The following is a 20,724-nucleotide window of genomic DNA, read 5'->3' as shown; positions in this document are numbered from 1 at the left end:
CCACCTTCATTTTACAGGTATATATATAAAAAAAGAGGGTAATTTGTTCAAGGCAACACATATGTCTCAAGTAGGGTTTTTGCTGAGATCTTCATTCCCAAATGTTAGGCTTAGCGTCCTACCTACAGTGGAATGAAATACACCCGCATTAGCCACAGGCTCATACGTGTTATCAACACTGCAAGTAACAGACAACTTGAGAAATGGGTAAACTAAGTTCAGACATTCAGGGACCTGGGACTAAACATTGTAGTTCACGGGAACCAGAGGGAAGGAAATGTTTCTTAATAACACCCATTCCGCAGGAAACCAGAAGGCAACAACAGCGATGGAGGAGTCTGGGAACACTGAATGTTTTCCTTCTCATAGGGTGAAATCATCAGTCGTGTACCTGAGAGTCTGTACTCCAGGATCTCACCTGAACGGTGGTTTAAGAACACGCGTGAGTTATTATTACTGTTCTGTCAGCTGGTGCACCTGTGACTCACCTAAGTACCAAATTTTTTAAACATTTGAAAGATAATACGAGTTCTGCCCTTCATTTCGCTCATGAAGTGATTTGTGAATGGCACATGAACTTTGTGAGCCTGTATCTCCGGGTGGTGCCTGGAAATGTGCTGGGGCCCACTAATCCCAGCTTGTGAGAACCAAATATGTATATCTGGTGGTGTGTTGGTAGCTATTTCTGTCTTGAGTCATAGTGGGAGTAATTTACACCCCAGAAATAGGCCAACACTACAAATTACGGATTTTTTCTTCCCCAGAGAGCCAGTTTTCAAACATATACCAGCACATCACTAGATATATTTTTAATGTCATTAATTTTTTTCTGCACATTGACTTTTATTTTTTTTTTTACTTACATACATTCATTTAAAAAGGAAACCGTATCACTACTGTACATAGAAAAGCAACATGGTCTTACACAAATAGAAGGTATGCTTAAGGAGAAATCCCAGCGGAAACAAAACAGTGTTAGGGCATCCCTAACTAGATAATGGTGCTTGCAAAAAATAATGATCTTGAGTTTACTTTCTGTTCCGTAAAAAAAAAAATAAGTAAAAAAATAATTAGCAAGCACAGAGAGGTGTTAAAAATACACAGAGACTATGGTGAGTCTTTCTACTTGAGGCAAAGAACTGATAGAGGCAAATTTGCTCATTCATTTGACAGAGAACTGAAGCACTCGGGAGTTATTTAATACTGCGATCACTCTCTTCTACAGGCGACTTCTAGGGGCGCCTGGGTGGCTCAGTCAGTTAAGCAACTGACTTCGGCTCACGTCATGATCTCGCATTTCACAAGTTTGAGCCCCGTGTCGGGCTCTGTGCTGACAGCTCAGAGCCTGGAGCCTGCTTCGGATTCTGTGTCTCCCTCTCTCTCTGTCCCTCTCCCGCTCGTGTGCGCTCTCTCTCTCTCTCTCTCTCTCTCTCTCTCTCTCTCTCTCAAAAATAAAATAAAAATGTTTAAAATGACTTCTACACCAGAGAAGCTGCCAGTGTCTTGCCAACTATCTCAGACCCTACTCCATTTCACCGTGCTCCAGTCTTCTGATGGCAGGGTCTGTAGCTCTGTGTTTGAGGACTTTCCTCAGACCCACAGAAGATTGCTTAGCCAGTGTGTACGGCATGTTAAAGCCCCTCTTGTGCGAAGTGCTCTGGAATTAACACCCTTTTCACGGGAGTAGCTCTCAACTGGTTGAGTTAAAGTACAGTCAACTAAAGAGAATTGATGTATCAGTACTCTTTTTCCCTCTTTCCCCAGGTGGAACAACTCGGAGGCATGCCGTCTACCTCATTTCTAGAGTTTTCTTATGGGGTTAATCTTTAGTTATCTACCATGGCTCAGTATGGCACCTTACACTGCCTGTCTTTCCTGTCTCCTATCCATTTCTGATGCCCCCTGAGCCCCTTAAGAAAGGACCTGCACTCACATCTCTGCTTCTTCTTGGGAACCTTGATTAAGACACACACAAAGCCAGGGGGCCTGGATGGCTCAGGCGGTTAAGCGTCTTACTCCTGATTTCAACTCAGGTCATGATCTCATCATTTGGACTCTGTGCTGATGGTACAGAGCCTGCATGGGATTCACTCTCTTTAGCTCCCTTTATCTCTGCATCACCCTCTTCACACTCTCTTTCTCTCAAAATACATAAAATAAACATTTAAAAATTTTTTTAAAAACACACAAAGTCATCTCATGTGTTCCCACTGGACCAGGGACCGGGGCCTTGGACAGCCGTGTCCTGAGAGAGGGCCAGTGCTGGGGCCGGCCATGTTATGTTGGCGTTGAGTCATCTTCCTAACCTAACCACACGGACTTCCCATACTTGAGACACTCTGGAATGCTCAATATTGAAATTGCCTCATTATCTCCTCTAAGGCTGGTGATCATTGATATCTGAGAGGGCTAATCTAAAAGAAACATTGATCATTTAATCCTCTCAGCTCACTGAGTGCTCTTCCTGAATCAAGTCTGATCACCAGGAAGCTTAGCTCTCTGTGGGAATGCATTCACCTTATCAGGATTCCTTTTCATGTCTTTACTGAGGTAAGATATACAAAGTAAACCAGGAGAAGAAAGTTTTTATACCTCTGGCAAAATAGCTGTTGAAAAAGCTATTCCTTGTATAACTCAAGAGCTCTTTTCCATAAAGACTCTTAAGATACATTCCTCCCAGACATATACGCAAATGGAAAAATTGTGTCTTCCCATTATGTGGCATCTTCTTCTCTCTCTCTCTTCTTTATCCAAACAATGAGAACTATGTAAGGAACACATTTCCATCTTTTCCCACGGTTATGTGGAAACTCAAAGCAAATTTGGTACTAAATGTTAAAAATTATATCCCTCTACTCTTTTTCCATATTGTGTTTTATGTGTTTTAAAATCATTTACCTTTGTGCAATTGTACTTTAATAAACTATTTAAAAACCTTTAAAAATAAATGTGGTAGATATAATCAATGAATATACAAAGTTAAATCTATAAACAATCGAAATACTGTCTTTGCTACAAAATAGCTTTAGAAGGGAACAGGTAAATGTTAGTAAGGCTTAACTCAGGATCTGCATTTGGTTCACAGGAAGAACAAAGTTCCTGTGCATTCAGAGATAACAACACATAGAGGATCAATGGGTAACCTCCAAGATCACTGGCTTGCAAAGATATACATATTTATTCATTCAGTCAGTCACAGACTTTGTATAGCTACCACATGTAAGGTACTTCATTAGGGTTAGAAATAGCTCTCTGAGAAAATAGGTGTTGATTCTGTTCTCGTGGAATTTATAATTCAATTATAGTGTGTGTGTGTGTGTGTGTGTGTGTGTGTGTGTGTGTAAGAAAAGCCTCAATTAAAGACTATTTCAACTGACCTCAATGAAAAGGAAAACAGCAACAAAGGGAAATAAGGAAACAGCTTTAGAAACATGATTGTGGATATTTATGCAAATGGGTCTTGATATCTCTGAGGCTGGCACATTGCATGAATCATGGCTTGTATTATAGCCACTCCAGGAAAAACAAAACAAAACAAAAAAAACAAAAAAAAACCCCACAAAGCAATGGAACAATGTATGTGGCCACCCTATCAGCAGGGAACAGGCATTTATAGAATTAGTTTAAAGCCACTTATTATTTTTATTTTCTTAACAAAACAGAACTGAGAACCCCCATGGTTGTCACCTGTTCAATGGTACATGATGCCTTGAAAGAATCTGAACACCATCATGGGCACAATTTTGGTTATGGTAATGCCATGCTGAGGTCATGGCAGAGAGGCCTTGATGAAGAAGCATCTCTTCTCTTGGCATTATGTTGCCATGTACTTCAAAGGCGAATTCTCAGGGGAATCAGTGAAGATCCAGAGAACTTGATACCCAAGGGGCAAATGGATTGGCCACACCTCCCCATCCCCATCTATCCTTGCCCTAAACCTTCACAAGTCTGCCCCTTTGGGGTGGATAATACACACAAGTAGAATCAATGCTATCTATTCTCAATTTTTGTCCCCAATATTTGTCAGGGTCACAGACTTTCATAGTTAGGGCAGGAACTTTTTAATATGAACTTCACAGTCTACAGCAGTGGTTCTCAAAGTAAGATCCTGGACCAGCAGCATCACCATTGTTAGAAGTCTTTAGAAATGCAAGTTCTTGGGCCCCATTCCTGACCTTCTGTGTCAAAAACTCTGAGAGGGGAGCTCACTGTTTAAGTGAAGCCTGTAGGTGATTCTGATATAACCTCAAGCTGAAGAGGCACTGGGTCAAGACTCAGAATGTTCTGAGTTGTTTTCCATGTGGGTCACTTTAACTTTTTTCTTAACCACCCAGTGCTAGGAAAGCATGTTGGGAAATAGTTGTGTTTCATTTATCCAAATAGCACCCAGGCCTTGACACCAGATGGACTTTACATAAATAGTTGTGAGCTCTTTTCCCACACAACTGAAAACATCCCTCTAGAATCATTTGAGTCAGCCATGCTAACAGCTCGTAAAACCTCCTCACTCAAAGGCCTAGTATTTAGAAAGAGAGAAAAGAAAACCACAAAGACAACACAGTGGCCTTACAAGTAAATTTGAATGCTAACTCCTGCTTTTATTTATGATTCTAAGTCACGGATCCCCACAAATTTACCAAGTGCAGCTCACTGTTTGGAGCCAGGTATGGAATCTAACCACTGTTCCTATTATGTTAATTGCTGATAATTCAGCCTACCATTTCAGTCTACCAAATTATTTTTAATTCATGAATCTGTTATCAGAAGTATCAACCAGAAAAACACGCCATCAATACATCAAATATTTCTGCTCATCCTGTCTTCCTTGATGCCAGTGATAAATGTAAAGGTCTTCGCTGAGGGACAAATGCTGGGCCTGCCAACAGAAACCTTCCTCCAGCAGACATGATCCCATGTAGAACTGTATTTCAGTAAAGGTCACGCACACAATCTTGATCTCACTTGATCAGTGTTTGCATGATAGTTTTTGCTCTGCCTGTAAGTGTTGTCTTGGGAAGCCCATCAATTCTTAACAACGGAGTTATCCTCTATTTTAATGGAGAAGTTTATGGAAAAAGTTAAGATTTTCCCTTATAGATCAGCTAGAAAGAGCCAAACCCACAAGACTCTTGGAAAATGATCTCTTCACCTCTTTAGGAATTACTGCCCAAAAAATAACATTATAAAAATGGGGCAGGCAGAACTGAATTGGGGTTGTTAAAAAAAAAGATGTCCAGTTAGGTTAAATTTGAATTTCAGATAAATAAATACTTTTTTTAGTATAAGTATGTCCCAAATAGTACATGAGACATACTCATGCCAAGAAATACACTAAAAGAATTGTAGCATTATTTGCCTCCACTTATATGACCTATGCTCTTGACCACTAATCTAGAATGACTTCCTTCCTTCAACTGGTGAACCCACATGTCTGTCCTCATGCAAAGCAGCAACATCCTTCTCACTGACTGAAATGACTTTTTATATATATATATATATATATATATATATATATATATATATATATATATATATATATATATAAGTAAGCACAGAATGTGGCAAGGGGCGCCTGGGTGGCTCAGTCTGTTGAGCGTCCAACTTCGGCTCAGGTCATGACCTCGCGGTCTGGGAGGTCGAGCCCTGCGTCGGGCTCTGTGCTGACAGCTCAGAGTCTGGAGCCTGCTTTGGATTCTGTGTCTCCCTCTCTCTCTGCCCCTGTCCCTCTCATGCTCTGTCTCTCTCTGTGTCAAAAATAAACATTAAAAAAAAAAAAAGAAGAAAGCATGTGGCAGCAGCCTGCACCGCGGACTCTTTATATTCAGCAGACATTGTCTGAACATCCACTCATGGCCAGACTCCACGCTAGGTGTAGAGCAGGTGGAGGACAGCCCCCTGTCCCACGGAACTTCTAAGGCACCTTAACTCCCACAACCAAAGAAACCCTTGATATCCAGTTGTCGTGTCCACATTGTTCACCAGACTGCCTGATTTCGGTTCATGCCCAGAGCATCAAGGGCTGAACCACTGAGGCATTTTGCAAGGTGGAAGGTGGAGTGCATGTTCCAATCTTTCCCAGAGCAGATGTCTGTGTTTAGCACTGGAAAGTCGAATTCTCCACATTTACCAAAGACTACAACCATTTTTTTTCTTTTGTTTTCTTTTCTTTTGTTATTAGACATGGTTTCAAAGCAGATTATTAATATGATTTTCTAGTTACCTTCAATTACATCATGAGAAGATGCTATGGGGGGAGTGAGATAAATGAGGCTAGGTACCCCTTCTAGCGCAGGAGGCGAGGACAACCTAAGTATAAGCGAGCCAGAAACAGGTTTCCCAGGCAGAATCACATGGATAATTACCTAATCACAAGAATCTAAGATTATTCCCCAGGGGACCTTTCAGAGGAGCAAATGAGGCCTTCTTTGTTTGGAATTCTCTTTGGTAGAGCATTCAGCCTCTTTGTTAATAGACACAGAACTGTTTTCTGAGAACCAGCAAGAATTGTATCTGGGGGGGAACGACAAAGCCAGAGGCCTAATATTATATAGGCTTCAGGTAAAGGCAAGCTTTAAGCCACAAAATTTTAATCTAATTTGGGAACAGGAGTGATTTATGTCCTCCCTGATAGGTCATCATTTCCTGAAAAGGAAATGGAAGGGGGGGGGTGTTTTATCCTCACTGCCCTTCTTACCTAGGGTGAATTTGGACATTGATTTATGTAGGCATCTCCAAAGCTCCATAGCATTAACTTTAAGTACTCAATTGAAAATGATATATTTGATGGCATAACTGCTCAGAATCCTAAGAACACAGTTACATGTTTATTAAAGGATAATTACAAACTCCTACCCGCAAAGAGAGTAGTTGGGGAGCTCTTTGTGAAACTATGGCTCTGAAGAGTTTCCTAATTTTAATAAATTATTTGTTAAAAAGTACATACAATGGACGTGTGAGAAGGAAATCCATATCTGTGACATCCCCTGTACCAGCTATAGAGCCACTTCAAAATGGAAAACACCCAAATGTGACTCATATTTAACACACCTGTGTTTAATACAATGCATATAAAGTGCTCACCAAGTGCCTGGCGTGTGTTAAATGTTAGCTATCGAGCTATTACAGTATTTAAAAAGATAGGGTGCCAGCCAGATACAAAAGACAGAATGCTGTATGACTACATTTACATCAAGTTCCGAACAGGCAAACTAATCCATACTGTTGACAGTCAGAAGACTGTTAGCCTTCTGGAACAGTGGCTGGGAGGGCACAGGGGCTTCCAGGGGCTGGCCCTGCTATTCCTCTGGGTTCTGGTTACATGTGTGTGTTCTGTTTGTAAACACTCATCTAGCTGCAGATTTGTGACTTCTACACTTTATGTATACTTCAGGAAAATGGTTGGAAACATAGCGTCAACCTGATTCAAATTATAACATAAACATTTCTTGAAGGTGATCCAATAATTGTAAAAATACACACGATGGTTCCAAAAATGCATAATGAACACCATCCATACCACTAAAGCTCAGAAATCTCTGAGAGAGCAAGTGCCTTGCAAGCACTGATCAAACATGATGCTATCTATTTTGGTAAAATTTAACCCAGACCAATATTGTGAGAGAACTCTTTGCATTCCAATGTCAGAAAAATAGAGGCTTTAGGGGCACCTGGGTGGTTCAGTCCATTAAGAGTCCGACTCTTGGTTTTGGCTCAGATCATGTTCTCATGGTTCGTGGGTTCGAGCCCCATATCAGGCTCTGCGCTGACAGCGTGGAGCCTGCTTGGGATTCTCTCTCTCCCTCTCTCTCTCTCTCTCTCTGCCCCTCTCCTACTCACACTATTTGTCTCTCTCAAAATAAATAAATAAAACTTTGAAAACAAAAATCAAATAAATGAAAAACATAGAGAGGTTTGATTAATAAATAGAAGAGTGGATACAAGAGAAGAAGACAAAGGGGATGCCTGGGTGGCTCAGTCGGTTAAACATCCAACTTCAGCTCAGGTCATGATCTCATGGTCTGTGAGTTTGAGCCCCATATCCGGCTCAGTGCTGACAGCTCAGAGCCTGGAGCCTGCTTTGGATTCTGTGTCCCGCTCTCTCTCTGCCCCACCCCTGCTTGTGCTCTGTCTGTCTCTGTCTTTCAAAAACGAATAAACATAAAAAGTTAAAAAAAAAAAAAAGAGAAGACAAAGGGTTTCAGTTAATCTGAGTAACACAGTGTTCATCCCAATCACCAACCATTCCAGTGATTTCCAAGTAAATGTCAGATATAATAAAAAGTGTAAGCTCTTTATAAATCTTCCATTACTTCAGGATTTAAAAAATAATAAAGGAGTTCGACCATTCAAATCTGTGAATTACTGAAACCTGAGGAGTTTTTAAAGGACCTGTAAAACTCTCCTCTTGGACAGTTTTTATTTATGTAGGAAACACCTAATTCTCAAGACAAGGTATTATGATGAATGCAAATGAAAATAACAATATTCCATGTTGATAGTTTCCAGAGCTGGTGAGGTTGTGGGGACAAGAACACTTTTAAACGCTCTCAGTGGCAGGATGAATTGGTAAGACCTTTGGGAAGGCAATTTGGTAGTATCTGTCAAAATTTTAAATGAGCCCATCTTCAATGCAGTGATACCATTTCTAGAATTCAATCCTACATTCAATGGGTCTGTGTGAAGACGTCATTTTTGCAACACTTATAAGAGTGAAAAACTAGATGCAACCTCGATGCCCATCAGTTAGGGAAGTGGCCACTCATCAAACCATCAAAAACCTTAGGCAGATCTCCCTCCCTCCCACCTCGCCCCCCTCCCCGACATACACACAAGAGAAAATGGGAAAATGGCAGACCAGTACTAACAGTATAAATGGTATGATCACATGGAAAAAATACTTTTGTATCTGCTTGTATACAGCTTGATAAACATCTAGAAGGAAACATACCAAATTACATATAGTGGTTACCCCTTTTCTGGTACAATGGAAGTGACAGAGTAGAAACTTTCAGGTTTTAATTTTTTCACTTCCTTACTATTTTTTTTCAAAGAGCATATACAGCATTTATAATTACAGAAACTAAGACACCTAGAAAGAGGGAAAATGAAAGAATAATTTTGGTTTGAAAAGAAACAAAATCTATGTAGTGCTGGCACCTATCTTTAGAAATATGCAGAGTCGGAGAAGCTCTGAATTGTCCTGTCCCGATGAGGGGTGAACTAAGTAGAAAAGCAACACAACATTGAAACTAAGGGTGTAGTTTCGAAAGCATCTACCCTGTCTCTGTGGGGACTGCCAACAGCCCCTTGCTTTGTGATTTAGCTCATCCCTTCATCTTCCTCCTTTGGCTTTCTTTGGAAGCTACCGCCACACCATAGTTGTGGTCCTAGGCAACCATAATTCCTGTGAGCACCTGATAAGACATGTTTGCATTTCTCCCAGGTCTCTGCTTTCTTGGCCCTTATTAGCTTCTCTGGGACCATGCTCCCAGATCTTGGGGTCCCTGTGAGTTCCAAGGATATACTAAGCCAGCAGCCCATACCTTCCCATTCTTTCCCATAGAGCTTCTTTGGTGCATTGATAAGCTGCCTGGTGTTGCTACAGGGTTGCCATATTCCTGTCTTCTTTTACAGAAAATTCCATGAGAGCTAGCCACACCCCAGCCTTCCACCCATTTGCTCCAGAGACTCTCCTAACCCCACCCCTAAATAAAACTGCTCATTCCTTCCTTTGCACCTTCCACTGTTCTCCGTGCCACCTCTGTCACTTTACTCCAAGCACTGCATTTTACATTGTCTATGCTGTGGAAGAAATCCATTATCTACACCCAGATTGAATCTTGGCTCTAGCATTTACTAACCATGATTTTATTTCTTTCCATCTACAAAATGCTGTCAATTTTAGGACTAACCTCAAAGGGCTGCTGCAAGGATTAAATTAATAATCCTTAGTGGCACAATGAAATTGCTCAATGCCCCTGTATGTAGTAAGGATGCATAAATGTAAATGATTAGAACCACAGGCCTCCATAACTAGACTATGAGCTTATCAGCAGTTTTATCTCACAGCCCCCATATGTACAAACAATAACCACTCTTTTGAAAGGGCCCAAACGTTGTTTATGAAGAATCAATTAGTTCTCTTGATGTTCAGTGACTCATTATTGCATACAGAAATGTAAAGAAACATCATTAGCACTGATCCCTCATTCATTGGTCCTCTGTTGTGTGCTAGAGAGTGTGTCTGTGCTGAGAACTGAATGGTGAGTAACCGAGGCACGGTCTCTTCTGTATTATCACTCAGAGTCTAGACAGGAACCAGAGACATAACCAGGAAGTTGAAGTACAGTATGGTAAGAGATTTGATGGGGAAAATATCAGGCCTAGGAGGGAAAACACTAAGGGATAAATTCTAAGCTGAAATTTAAAATATAAATGGGAATTTCCCAGAGAAAGAAGAAGGAAAAATTACTGGAAGAGGGAAGACCATATTTGAAGACTCCTTACCTGTTTTTGGTCATCTGAACACCCAAATCTTGACTGTTAGGCAGGCAGTGTCTACTCATATGAAGAATCCTTATATGATTTCAACTCAGAGGCTTTATGAAGATGGTAGAACACTGGCTGAAAATAGTTCAAGTTATACTTTCTGTGGAAGACTGAATTTCCCCAAAAGTGCTGCCACCATATATCGCATCTATAATGCTCTTCATGTGACGTGAATTACAGTGACGTGCCTCTTGTCTTTGCATCCCCTTGAACCTCAGTGGAACTTTTCACTGCCCCAACCACTGTAAAATATGGTACTTGCTCTTGAGATGCTCCCTGTTGGCACCAGCCACCATACTATAAGGAAGCCCATGCAGCCACATGTGGGCGTTCTGGCCAAGAGCCAGCATCAACCAACCCCCAGACACATTAAGGAACAAATCTTAAATGACTCAAGCTTCTGGTTGTTGAGCGACTCCGGCCTCCAAGCTGCTGCAGCTGACACGGTGAAAAACAGAGATGAACAGTCCCCATCGACCCTCCAAAATTGCATATTCATGAGTAAAATAAATGAGTGTTATTGCGTTAAGCCACTACATTGGTAGTTGTTTGCTATACAAGTATAACTGGACACTGGTATAAAAGCATAGCAGAGTACATCGTAGTCATTAGTGGATGGGTGACAACCCTTCACCAACAAAGCTAAGATGAGAACTCAGGTTTGGTTGGAGTCGTCCTGCCCATCCCTCAGATTTCAAAGAGGTCGAAATGACTATAGCTACAAATATGGAGAGCAGCAGAGTTGGAATTCTCACCTAGCTTAGTCTCCAAAACTCATGTGCCTAAAGAGCTAAGAGATTTGGCCTCCATCTAGTGATCGAGTGATTGTTGCCTTCACTAGTGACCTAGACTTCTACAGAAAGAGTCAAGCCCAAAGCCAGGGATAAGCTTTATGGTACAGGGAAGAACGTGGGGACATCATTTCTAAGAATAGTGTTGAGAACCAAAGCGCAAGTCAGAACAGGCTGAGAGTGGTTTGGGGCAAGTTTTATTATCCAAATCAGTGTTCCCAATAAGGACCCCTAAAGTTAGTAGGAAGTGGGGTGTGAAAACAGTTTAATACCTTTAAAGGCATCCTGAAAGGGTCAGCAAACTATGGTTCGCTGGCCAAATCTGACCCACAGGCTTTCTCTAAAAAAGAAAGGTTTATTGGCACACAGCCACACCCACTCATTTACATATTGTCCATGGCTGTTTTTGCACTACAATGGCATGGAGTTGAAGAGTTGCACCACAGACCATATGGCCTTCAAAGCCTCTAATATTTATTATCCAACCCTTCAAAGAAAAAGTTAGCAACCCCTGTCACAGTGGAATGTATCTATTTACCCAAGATAAAGTTGCACAGTCTAATTAAAATGTCTTTTCATTTATTTATTTATTTTTTTTATTGTTGTCTGGAATTCTACCAACTCTCCTGCTGGTTATCCTGTGTCGATCAGAGGCTCTGGTTGGCAGTTCTGCAAGTCTTTGTTGAATTTTTTAAAATGAGAAAACTCATTATTACCTAACAAAAGGAGTTTGTAGACAGAATGTTCCAACAGATGGATTCCAGGGAGAAAACAGGGGGAAAAAAAAAAAAGTAAGACAAGTCCTTGGTGGTAAAGAGCTTGGAGACAATGAATCTGGAAATTACAGGATTGAAGTGACAGGCAGAGAGATACCAAGGACAGACATTGGTTTGTCTCATGTAGAGGTTATAGACTCAAGGCCTGTGGGCCATATCTGGCTCGTTGACATGTTTTGTTTCCCTTAATATAGAGCCAATATTTAAATATAATGTGTACTTGTTGGCAGGCAGTTAAGGCTAGCTGGCCCAACACCCATTCCTAACTCCCTTCTGCCTGGCCTGGCTTCCACGACAGCTGAGGGGGTAAATACTTTCTGAGCCTAGGGTGCAGGTAGGGTGACCACCTGATCTGTCCTCGTCAGTGAGACTTAGGCAGAACTCTGTCAGGCATTTCCATGGCCAGTGTTGGCTTGCCTGATTAAAGAGTGGCACTGCCTTTTTTCCTTCTTCCTACCTTGAACACACACCATGCACGGTTTATTTCCAGCTCTCACTGATAAATGGGTGCATCAAGCAACAATGGGTCTACACTCCCATGTGGCAATTATTTGCAGGAACAGGGAGCAAATGCTCCCCTTTAAACACCGGTTTGGGTACTGGGTGGTCACAGTTGCACTGGGCCTTTTTAAAAATTTTATGTTAGCTCTTCTCTCTTTGATAAGGAGCTCAGGAGCTGTTGGGTATGACTGAGAGCAGACAGAAGCAGCACCCAGGAGGATCAGGGTCTCTGGTGAGCTCTGTCCTCCCTCATCCTCTCGACAAGGGGAATCATACAGCACCCCGTCTGCACTTCATGGTGAAGAAAGCTAGGATCTCTTAAGATGATTAAAGAATGAAAAATAGAGACTGCACAATCCACCCACTTGAGCAATCAGAGTATTATTCTTACATGGTGCTAAAGTCTCCTGGGAACTGTTTTTTAAGTAAAAAAAAAAAAAAGGAATATCTCTTTTTTTTTTCAGACATGTATCAATGAGTGTCTCCAAAGTGCTTTAAAAACAAAAATTACCAGCTTTAACGAGGGGGTAATAACAGCACTAAGAACATCTGAGACAGTTCGTCCCTAATAAAATTCTAAATGTTAGCTAGTTCCATTACTCAAAGCTTTCACTCGGCACACACATTATTTATTATATCATTATGCATTCTGCAAAGCACTGGCCACGGTGACTTAAAAGAGGTGGTGCTATTGTACAGGAAACCTCACATTCCATATTGATAACGGTAACTCACCCGCTTTCCCGGTGTTCTCCGGGTTTATGTTAAAAGCTCTAAAAGTAGGCAGATGGCGGCTTTTCTTAAGGTGCTGGAATAACCTCAGGACCCCATTGACAACACAGGATCGGACGTAATGGCTCCAACGACTGAAGTGGTATTGCAGAAGTGAAAATCACAGCGAAATGCACAGCAGCTGAGAAAAAGCCAACATACTACCACCACCGCGGCTGCCACCTGAATGAACACTGTTTTGATTGTTCCCCCCTGGAACCACTCAATTGCTAGATGGATTGTATCCTAATTCTAAACTTGTTTTGTTTTTATTTATTTATTTATTTATTTATTTATTTGAGAGGCAGAGAGAGAGAGAGAGATAACATGAGCCAGGGAGTGGCAGAGGGACAGGAAGACACAGAATCCAAAGCAGGCTCCAGGCTCCGAGCTGTCAGCACAGAGCCCAACGCGGAGCTTGAACTCACAAACCATGACATCATGCCCTGGGCCGAAGTTGGATGCTTAACTGACTGAGCCATCCAGGTGCCCTAACTTGTTTTTGTTTTTAAATAATGGTGACTTTGATACACTGGGTGGAGGGGATGGTGTGGGGTTTTACGTTGTTTCGGAACAAAGGAGTCAGCAACTCTGCATTTTGTCCTAAAGCAACCATGTAGAAGGTAAGTCCTTCATCATTACCTTCTGTTTCGCTAAACGTGATCATCATCTTACAGAAACATTGTAGATAACTAGTTTCCCTAGGAAATGACTTATTTAGCCCTCCATCAACTTTGGTTCAATATAAGAATCTCTGATTCGTGATTTATTTACCTATTAACAGTTCTTAGAAGTTCTGAGAAGCCAGCTGCCAGATACCTCAAGTCTACGGAACAAAAACCACTGCCTTTGGGGCCCAGATTAAGGGACTCTGTGATCACTTGCAAGGAAGAATGGTTGGAACTGCAGAACTACAATTCCAGTCTCCAACCCGTGATTTTTCCCTTGATCTTTAATTACAACAAATCATTTCCAATGCAATTAATAAAGACTGTTGTCTATGTCATAGAAGCAACAGAGAAGCAAAGTAAAAGGGGGGTGGAAGCCCAAATATTTTATTAAGCACCTACCCTCTCCAGGCTCCAGGCTTTTTCCCCAGAGTTCCCCATATGTTTATCTCAATAAATCACCGTGGCTAGTGTGATAAGTAGGTTTTTAAAACTGTGGAAACTGAGTCTCAAGGGAGCAAGTGAATCTGTGGTGTGTGTGATGTCCCATTAGATCACATAGACTCAAGGGACATGCCAGGGTGGGACTCCACTCTATGACACGCAGGAGAGTTGGCTTTTGCCGGAAAGCTTCCAGAGAGAGACTTAGCTCTTCAGTGTTCTTGTCCAGCTTCATCCCTTTATAAAGCATCAAGAACAACAGCAACAAGCAACTACAGTCATGGACTGAACCCTTGCTGTAAATCAGACATGATCTGAAGTGTGCTGCATATGCCAGTCCTTACACCAACTTTATCCACCTGCCGATTCATTCACGCATGTAACAAATGTTCATTAGCTCCCCCCTTGTGCCAGACACTGAGGAGCATGGGGGATGCTCATGGGACAGACATTATTATCCTCTTTTTACATATAAGGAAACAAAAGCTCATAAAGATAAACTCCAAATTATAGAGTGTGGCACAAACTGACTAGTGATTCACCAAAGAGATGTTTTCGGGCACGTGGCTGGACGAACTTTCCAGCCTCTCTTAGGTCAGGTCCCTCTGCACAGGAGTGGGGTTCCCTGCTACCAGGCCTGAATCATAAAACATTTCATGGGCAGTTCTCTTGAGAGCAAGAAATAAACTTCTAGTGGGGCGCCTGCGTGGCTCAGTCGGTTGAGCGTCCGACTTCAGCTCAGGTCAGGATCTCGCGATCTCGTGATCTCGCGGTCCGTGAGTTCGAGCCCCGCGCGTCGGGCTCTGGGCTGATGGCTCAGAGCCTGGAGCCTGTTTCCGATTCTGTGTCTCCCTCTCTCTCTGCTCCTCCCCCGTTCATGCTCTGTCTCTCTCTCTGTCTCAAAAATAAATAAACGATAAAAAAATTTTTTTTAAATAAAAAAAAAAAAGAAATAAACTTCTAGTCAGTAAGCTGCTGGGTTTTGGAGGCTTATCTGTTATAGCAGCATGCATTATCTAATACATACAGTTAGCAGAGGGTAAGGCCCGGAATTCGATCCAAACCTGTATGATCTGGGGCTTGTGTTCTAGGATTGGTGGGGACATTGGCCACTTTTGCTTTGTCTGCAAGTTGTATATGCTGATCTGACTTCCACTTCTGGATGGTGAAATGCTTTTCTCATTTCCTCTTCTGTAATGAAGGGCAGAGATTTGAATTCCATTTTCATGTGCCTTCCTTGCCTGCCTGTCCTAGTTCCTCATATGACATAGTTGCCTAGCCAGATAAAATTTAGCTTGCCAGTGGCCTCTGTAAAGTGTGAGGTGGAAAAGCAATGGAGGCAGGGCACCTGGGCGGCTCAGTTGGTTAAGTGTCCGATTCTTGATTTTGGCCCAGTTCATGATCTTGCACTTTGTGGACTTGAGCCCTGTGTTGGGCTCTGCACTGACCGTGTGGAGCCTGCTTGGAATTATCTCTCTCCATCTCTCTCTGCCCCTGCTTTGCTCTCTCTTTCTCTCTGTCAAAATATATAAATAAATTTCTAAAAAGAAATAGAGAAAATCAAAATATCAAGATTGACAAACTTTTAGCTAGACTGGCCAAGAAAAAAAAGGTGGTGGGGGGAGAAGACACAGATAACCAAAGTAATACATAAATGCAGAAAAAGCATTTGATAAAATCCAAACATTAATTCATGATAAAAACTCTCAATAAACTTGCAGTAGAAAAGGAACTTCCTTAACATGATAAAGTACATATACAAAAAACCCTGAATCTATCATCATACTTAATGGTATGAATGCTTTCCCTCTCTACTCTCACAGAGCCGTAGTCCATCTGAATGACAAATTGACTCTGTCCTGGTGCATGAGGTGACATCTGACCTTGAACCAGACCAGTGCCATCAGTTTATTTGGTCTCCTTTAGCCATGGAGCTGATTCATGGAGATACACATGACCCATGTTGATAAAAGTGAATTTTATTCTGGGGGGGAATAGATCCTCTCTCCCTTGCAAAGGCTGTGGAGAGAGAGCTTGGGCCTGGAAATACAGGAAGCTATTTTTACTGTCAAAACAAAACAAATCAAAACAAAAAAACACACACACAAACAAACAATCCCCCCCCCAAAAAAAAAACAAAAAGTGAAGAGAATGGAACCAACGTAGAAGAAAGCCAAGCAGAGAGATGAAGAGAAGAGAAAGTCCTAGTGATAGGTGGTATGTGAATGTAAATGCCCAGCCAGTCTGGAGGCCAGGACTGTTCATAGACTTCTCACATACACAAACCACAACACACCCTTTTGCCTTGACCAATTTTAATTGAGTTTCTGGCATTTACAATGGAAAAAGTCCTGAGTAACACAGGGGTTGTGAACCAATCCAGCTGTCATTCTTCCTTGATTTTGACATTAGCCTTTGAAGGATCTCACTATTATCCTCATAGAATTTACAGAGTCCTTTTATAACCACCCCACCCCCCTACCTTTGAATCTAAGTCCTAATAGAACTGGGCTATTTACATTTTGTTTTCTAGTGTACCCCCAGTGCCCAGCACACAGTAGGTATTCAGTCAATATTTTCCAAATGAATAGAAATTTATGGATGGAGAGATGGATGGAGAAATGGTGACCAATGGATAGATCTGTTCAGAGTTTTACTAAGAATTAAGTTCATCTTCATGGTCTTTGATTTCCAGAACTTACAGTCTCTTTCAAAAATGTTGGCCTTGCGCATCTCTTATCCACTCACGTGTCTCTTCTCCATGATGACTCAAAAATTACAGAAATTGTTGCTGAGATTGTAATCACAATGTTCTCAGTGTCCTCTGTCAGAGATAATTCATCTAGTCCTGTAGATGTGAACTCGCTTAAATCAATAGGATGCACTTTTATCATCTTCTCGACTATCTTGGACTCCAATTTTCTCCTATTTATATTTTTCAACCCTTTTATGAGGTGATGATTATTTTCTTTGGTCATAAAAATGGAGGTAACCTGAGCCTGCGTGGTTCTGAGTTTGCTCTGTCATCTTTTACCAGGGAACCGTCTGCTGGACAGCAGGTCTGCGCACAATTGCCTGGACAAACCTATTTCTACTGTCTTTGGCTTATTCGAAGCTTACAGTTGTCAAGAGGTTTTAGGCACCTATGCAGTTATGATGGGTCGTGCTCCTCATATACACCTCAGTTTATTTTATATGCTGTCTTTTAAACCAAGTTTATTAAAGAAGTCCGTATTTTGTCACCACATACCTCTGGGGATATATGTTCTCTCTCTTTCTCCTTTCTCAATGATCTTGCAGGGTTTTGCAATTCTATAATCAGAATTTCCCTTTGAAGAACGATTGTTTCTTCTGTTGCTGTGCTGTGTTGGTGTATCCAGTTGTTAAAAATGTCTACTTTTTTCTCTGCGTTTGAGCTCAAATATTCTTTCCCCCGAACCGGACACCTGTCTGGCTTAAGCCTATATGCCCTTCTGGTGGACTTACTACCATGAGACCAGCATGGTCATGTTCTTCCATGGACCCATTGACCCCATGGTATCATCTAGCCCCCTACAGTTAATGTGGCCTGTTCCTCCCTCCCATTTGTGAGTCTTCCTTCCATTTACCTTCTCTGATGACACCAAACATTCAGCCTTCCTTCCTCACTGACCCCACTCCCCATAAGTTACTGTTGTTCTGTCATATTGGTTTGGAGACAAAGGCCCCGCGCTCTCATCTGCCCCCTCATATTTCTTAGTAATCACCTTTACGGTGAGTGGCCGTGTGAGTGCATATGGGAGCTTTCCAGTTCTTCAGTCTTTGAATATTTCCACATATTTCAGTCTGCTACATGTTAATCAGAACTATGGCAAATACAATTTTGTCTAAGAAAAACCCAAATGTGTCACATAAGAATGCAGAGATATAAATTCTATATATTTTGCAACCATCTTCCACTGGGGGAAGATTCTCTAAGCCTCCTGCCTTCTTAATTCATAAATAAAATTAAGAGATATGACAATCACATATTTCAACAAGTGTAAAAATGCTGACAACATCACTAAATATGCTACCAGGCTTTGTGTGTGTGTATCTATCATGGTGTTTTCAGAGTCGTCCTTTTATTTGAATTATTTGTACCCGAATCTCTCACCGACTATACTGAGCTCCTTGGAGCCCACGGATTAATTTCTTTCTGCATTCCCTAATGTTCTGCATTCTCGAATGTGGTCATGTATGTGGAGGATAATGAATACATGTTTATCCCATGGAGCTGAACTTTGAACTCTACATAAAATCATAAGAGCATAAAAAGGAATACACCGTCTGGAGGCATTTAAACGTTGTCATCTACACAGAAACGTCTGATGTATTAAATGCGAATGACTTTAAAGTACTAATTAAAACAGTCAAAAAGGCTTCTGCTCAGAAATGTTTTGAGCATGTCCCTTGAAGCCCAGACTGTGTTTCCTTCATCTTATCATTCAGATGGGTCTTCCGGTAGTTAATTGGCATTCAAGAGGCCGTGATATATCAGTTCCCCTCTGATGATCTCCTATGCTAAAAAATGGAGAGCAGTGAAACGTGCCCATTTTTTAGAGTGTGTCTATCAGAAGGTACCTTAAAGTGGCTCATAAGAACTGAATGATCCAAGGGTAGAATCAACTTGACAAGGAGCTGTACAACCACCCCATCTGGGACAGACAAGCATCAAAACTCACATGACTACCTTCTGCAGAAGTGTCACCTTGGAGCAGGTGTCATCCCAGCACATAGCTCTTGCATCCACCTGAACAGGCCCTGCCATTTAGGAGGGTGTTTTAAATGCTGTGCACCCTCTGTCCCCAGTGTCAACCTGGCAACTCTAAGATTTTTCACTGCTGACTGCAGCTCCCCGCGGGTCCCTGTATTTCAGCAGAGAGTAAAACGATCCCTGTATATCACTTTGATAAGTTTGTAAAGCACTCTGCCATCTTTGAGCAGGAAGCTGCTCAAGAAAGATACCTTCGTTACAGTTTACAAAACCATTTCCAAAATGTGCTGCTTCGGCCTCAGACTCAATTCAGAAATAGAAGCCTGTAAAACTTATCCAGAGAACCACTGTCAAAAGAGACATTCGCCCCCGCCCCGCACCCTATAACTGGAGGCCACGTTTTAGTGTGTTACATTAGACTAGTCCGATATTAAATCTATATCCTAAGACTATCTTAATTGGCCATAAAAAGGACAATTGAAAACACAGGATTTGATCACTGCACATACAACGCTCGTGCAATAACCACCAAATTAAGCCATTTTGCAGGAAGCATCCAGGCCTGAGTTCTATTTAAGCTGTCTCAGAGTTACATTTCATCATCCAGTTTCAAGAAGGCAACAGGGTATTAAGTCGATTAGGATTCAGTGAAAGTTTAGACCATTGCACACTGTGCAAATTTAACATTTGCTTCCATCCAGCATTCTTGATAAGGGAAGGAGAGAAAGACATTTTACACATTTTCTGAGGATTAAAGTCAGACTTGCCCACTGCTCACGGTGACACCTTTTGGTGTCACTGGATTTAACGATGTTATAAATAATGAGTTAAACAAATTTGGAGAGTCTGATTAATGAACTAGGGGACCATTTTGTAGTAGAGAACACTGATGTCTAAATGGAGCGTGTAACTTCCACATTCTCTGCTCTCACAAGTCATAGATTCCAGGACGGCAGAGCCCCATCCCCCTCTGCACACTCAGAAGCAGAATTCACTTCCGCCAGGACCAGTTCTGAGCAAGCTTCGGGACGGGAGCCTTGCCTTCAAAACTCATTACAACTTCCATTTCTTTGCTGTTCCTTTTGGAAATATTTTCATCGGTTGAAGAAGTCAGACTTGCTAACCACTGGTAAGTGCCTGGGTCTGTTTAGACAGAACAGTACTGGCAGGAATCATGGTTAAGACACTTGCAGGCAACTGAGTTGAAAAAAAAAGGGGGGGGGCAATTTTGCTATTGACTAGTTGTGCAGCAAGGGACAATTTGCTTAAGATTGCTGGATCCCAGGCTCCTCCTCTCCCAAAGACATTGTTGTGAAGGCTACGTGGCTAAAGGGATTACATGGGGCACACCGTTCTGAACACATCTTATGCATTATTATCATTACTAATAGGTGGGCCATGGTGGGGGACCGCACGGGTGGTGGTATAAGTTGTACCAGGCAGAAGCCTGCTCTGGAATCTAATCTCAACTCTAGCAAGAACCTGCCAAGTCA

The 20,724-nt window shown here is 41.7% G+C and overlaps 1 protein-coding gene and 1 long non-coding RNA gene across 4 annotated transcripts in view; one reads left to right on the top strand and one right to left on the bottom strand.

The window, feature by feature from the left end:
- CDH13 (cadherin 13) overlaps positions 1–20,724 on the bottom strand; it is a 1,030,795-nt gene that overhangs the window by 735,260 nt on the left and 274,811 nt on the right. The gene's annotated exons all lie outside the window — the stretch shown is intronic.
- Positions 20,244–20,724, top strand: part of LOC123382401 — a 31,372-nt gene continuing 30,891 nt past the window's right edge. The window contains exon 1 of the long non-coding RNA XR_006590706.1: positions 20,244–20,360. This is a non-coding gene — a long non-coding RNA (uncharacterized LOC123382401). The remainder of the gene's footprint in view (positions 20,361–20,724) is intronic.

Source organism: Felis catus, chromosome E2 (genome assembly GCF_018350175.1).
Source record: "Felis catus isolate Fca126 chromosome E2, F.catus_Fca126_mat1.0, whole genome shotgun sequence".
Lineage (NCBI taxonomy): Eukaryota > Metazoa > Chordata > Mammalia > Carnivora > Felidae > Felis > Felis catus.
This window is presented reverse-complemented; position numbering and strand designations above follow the sequence as displayed.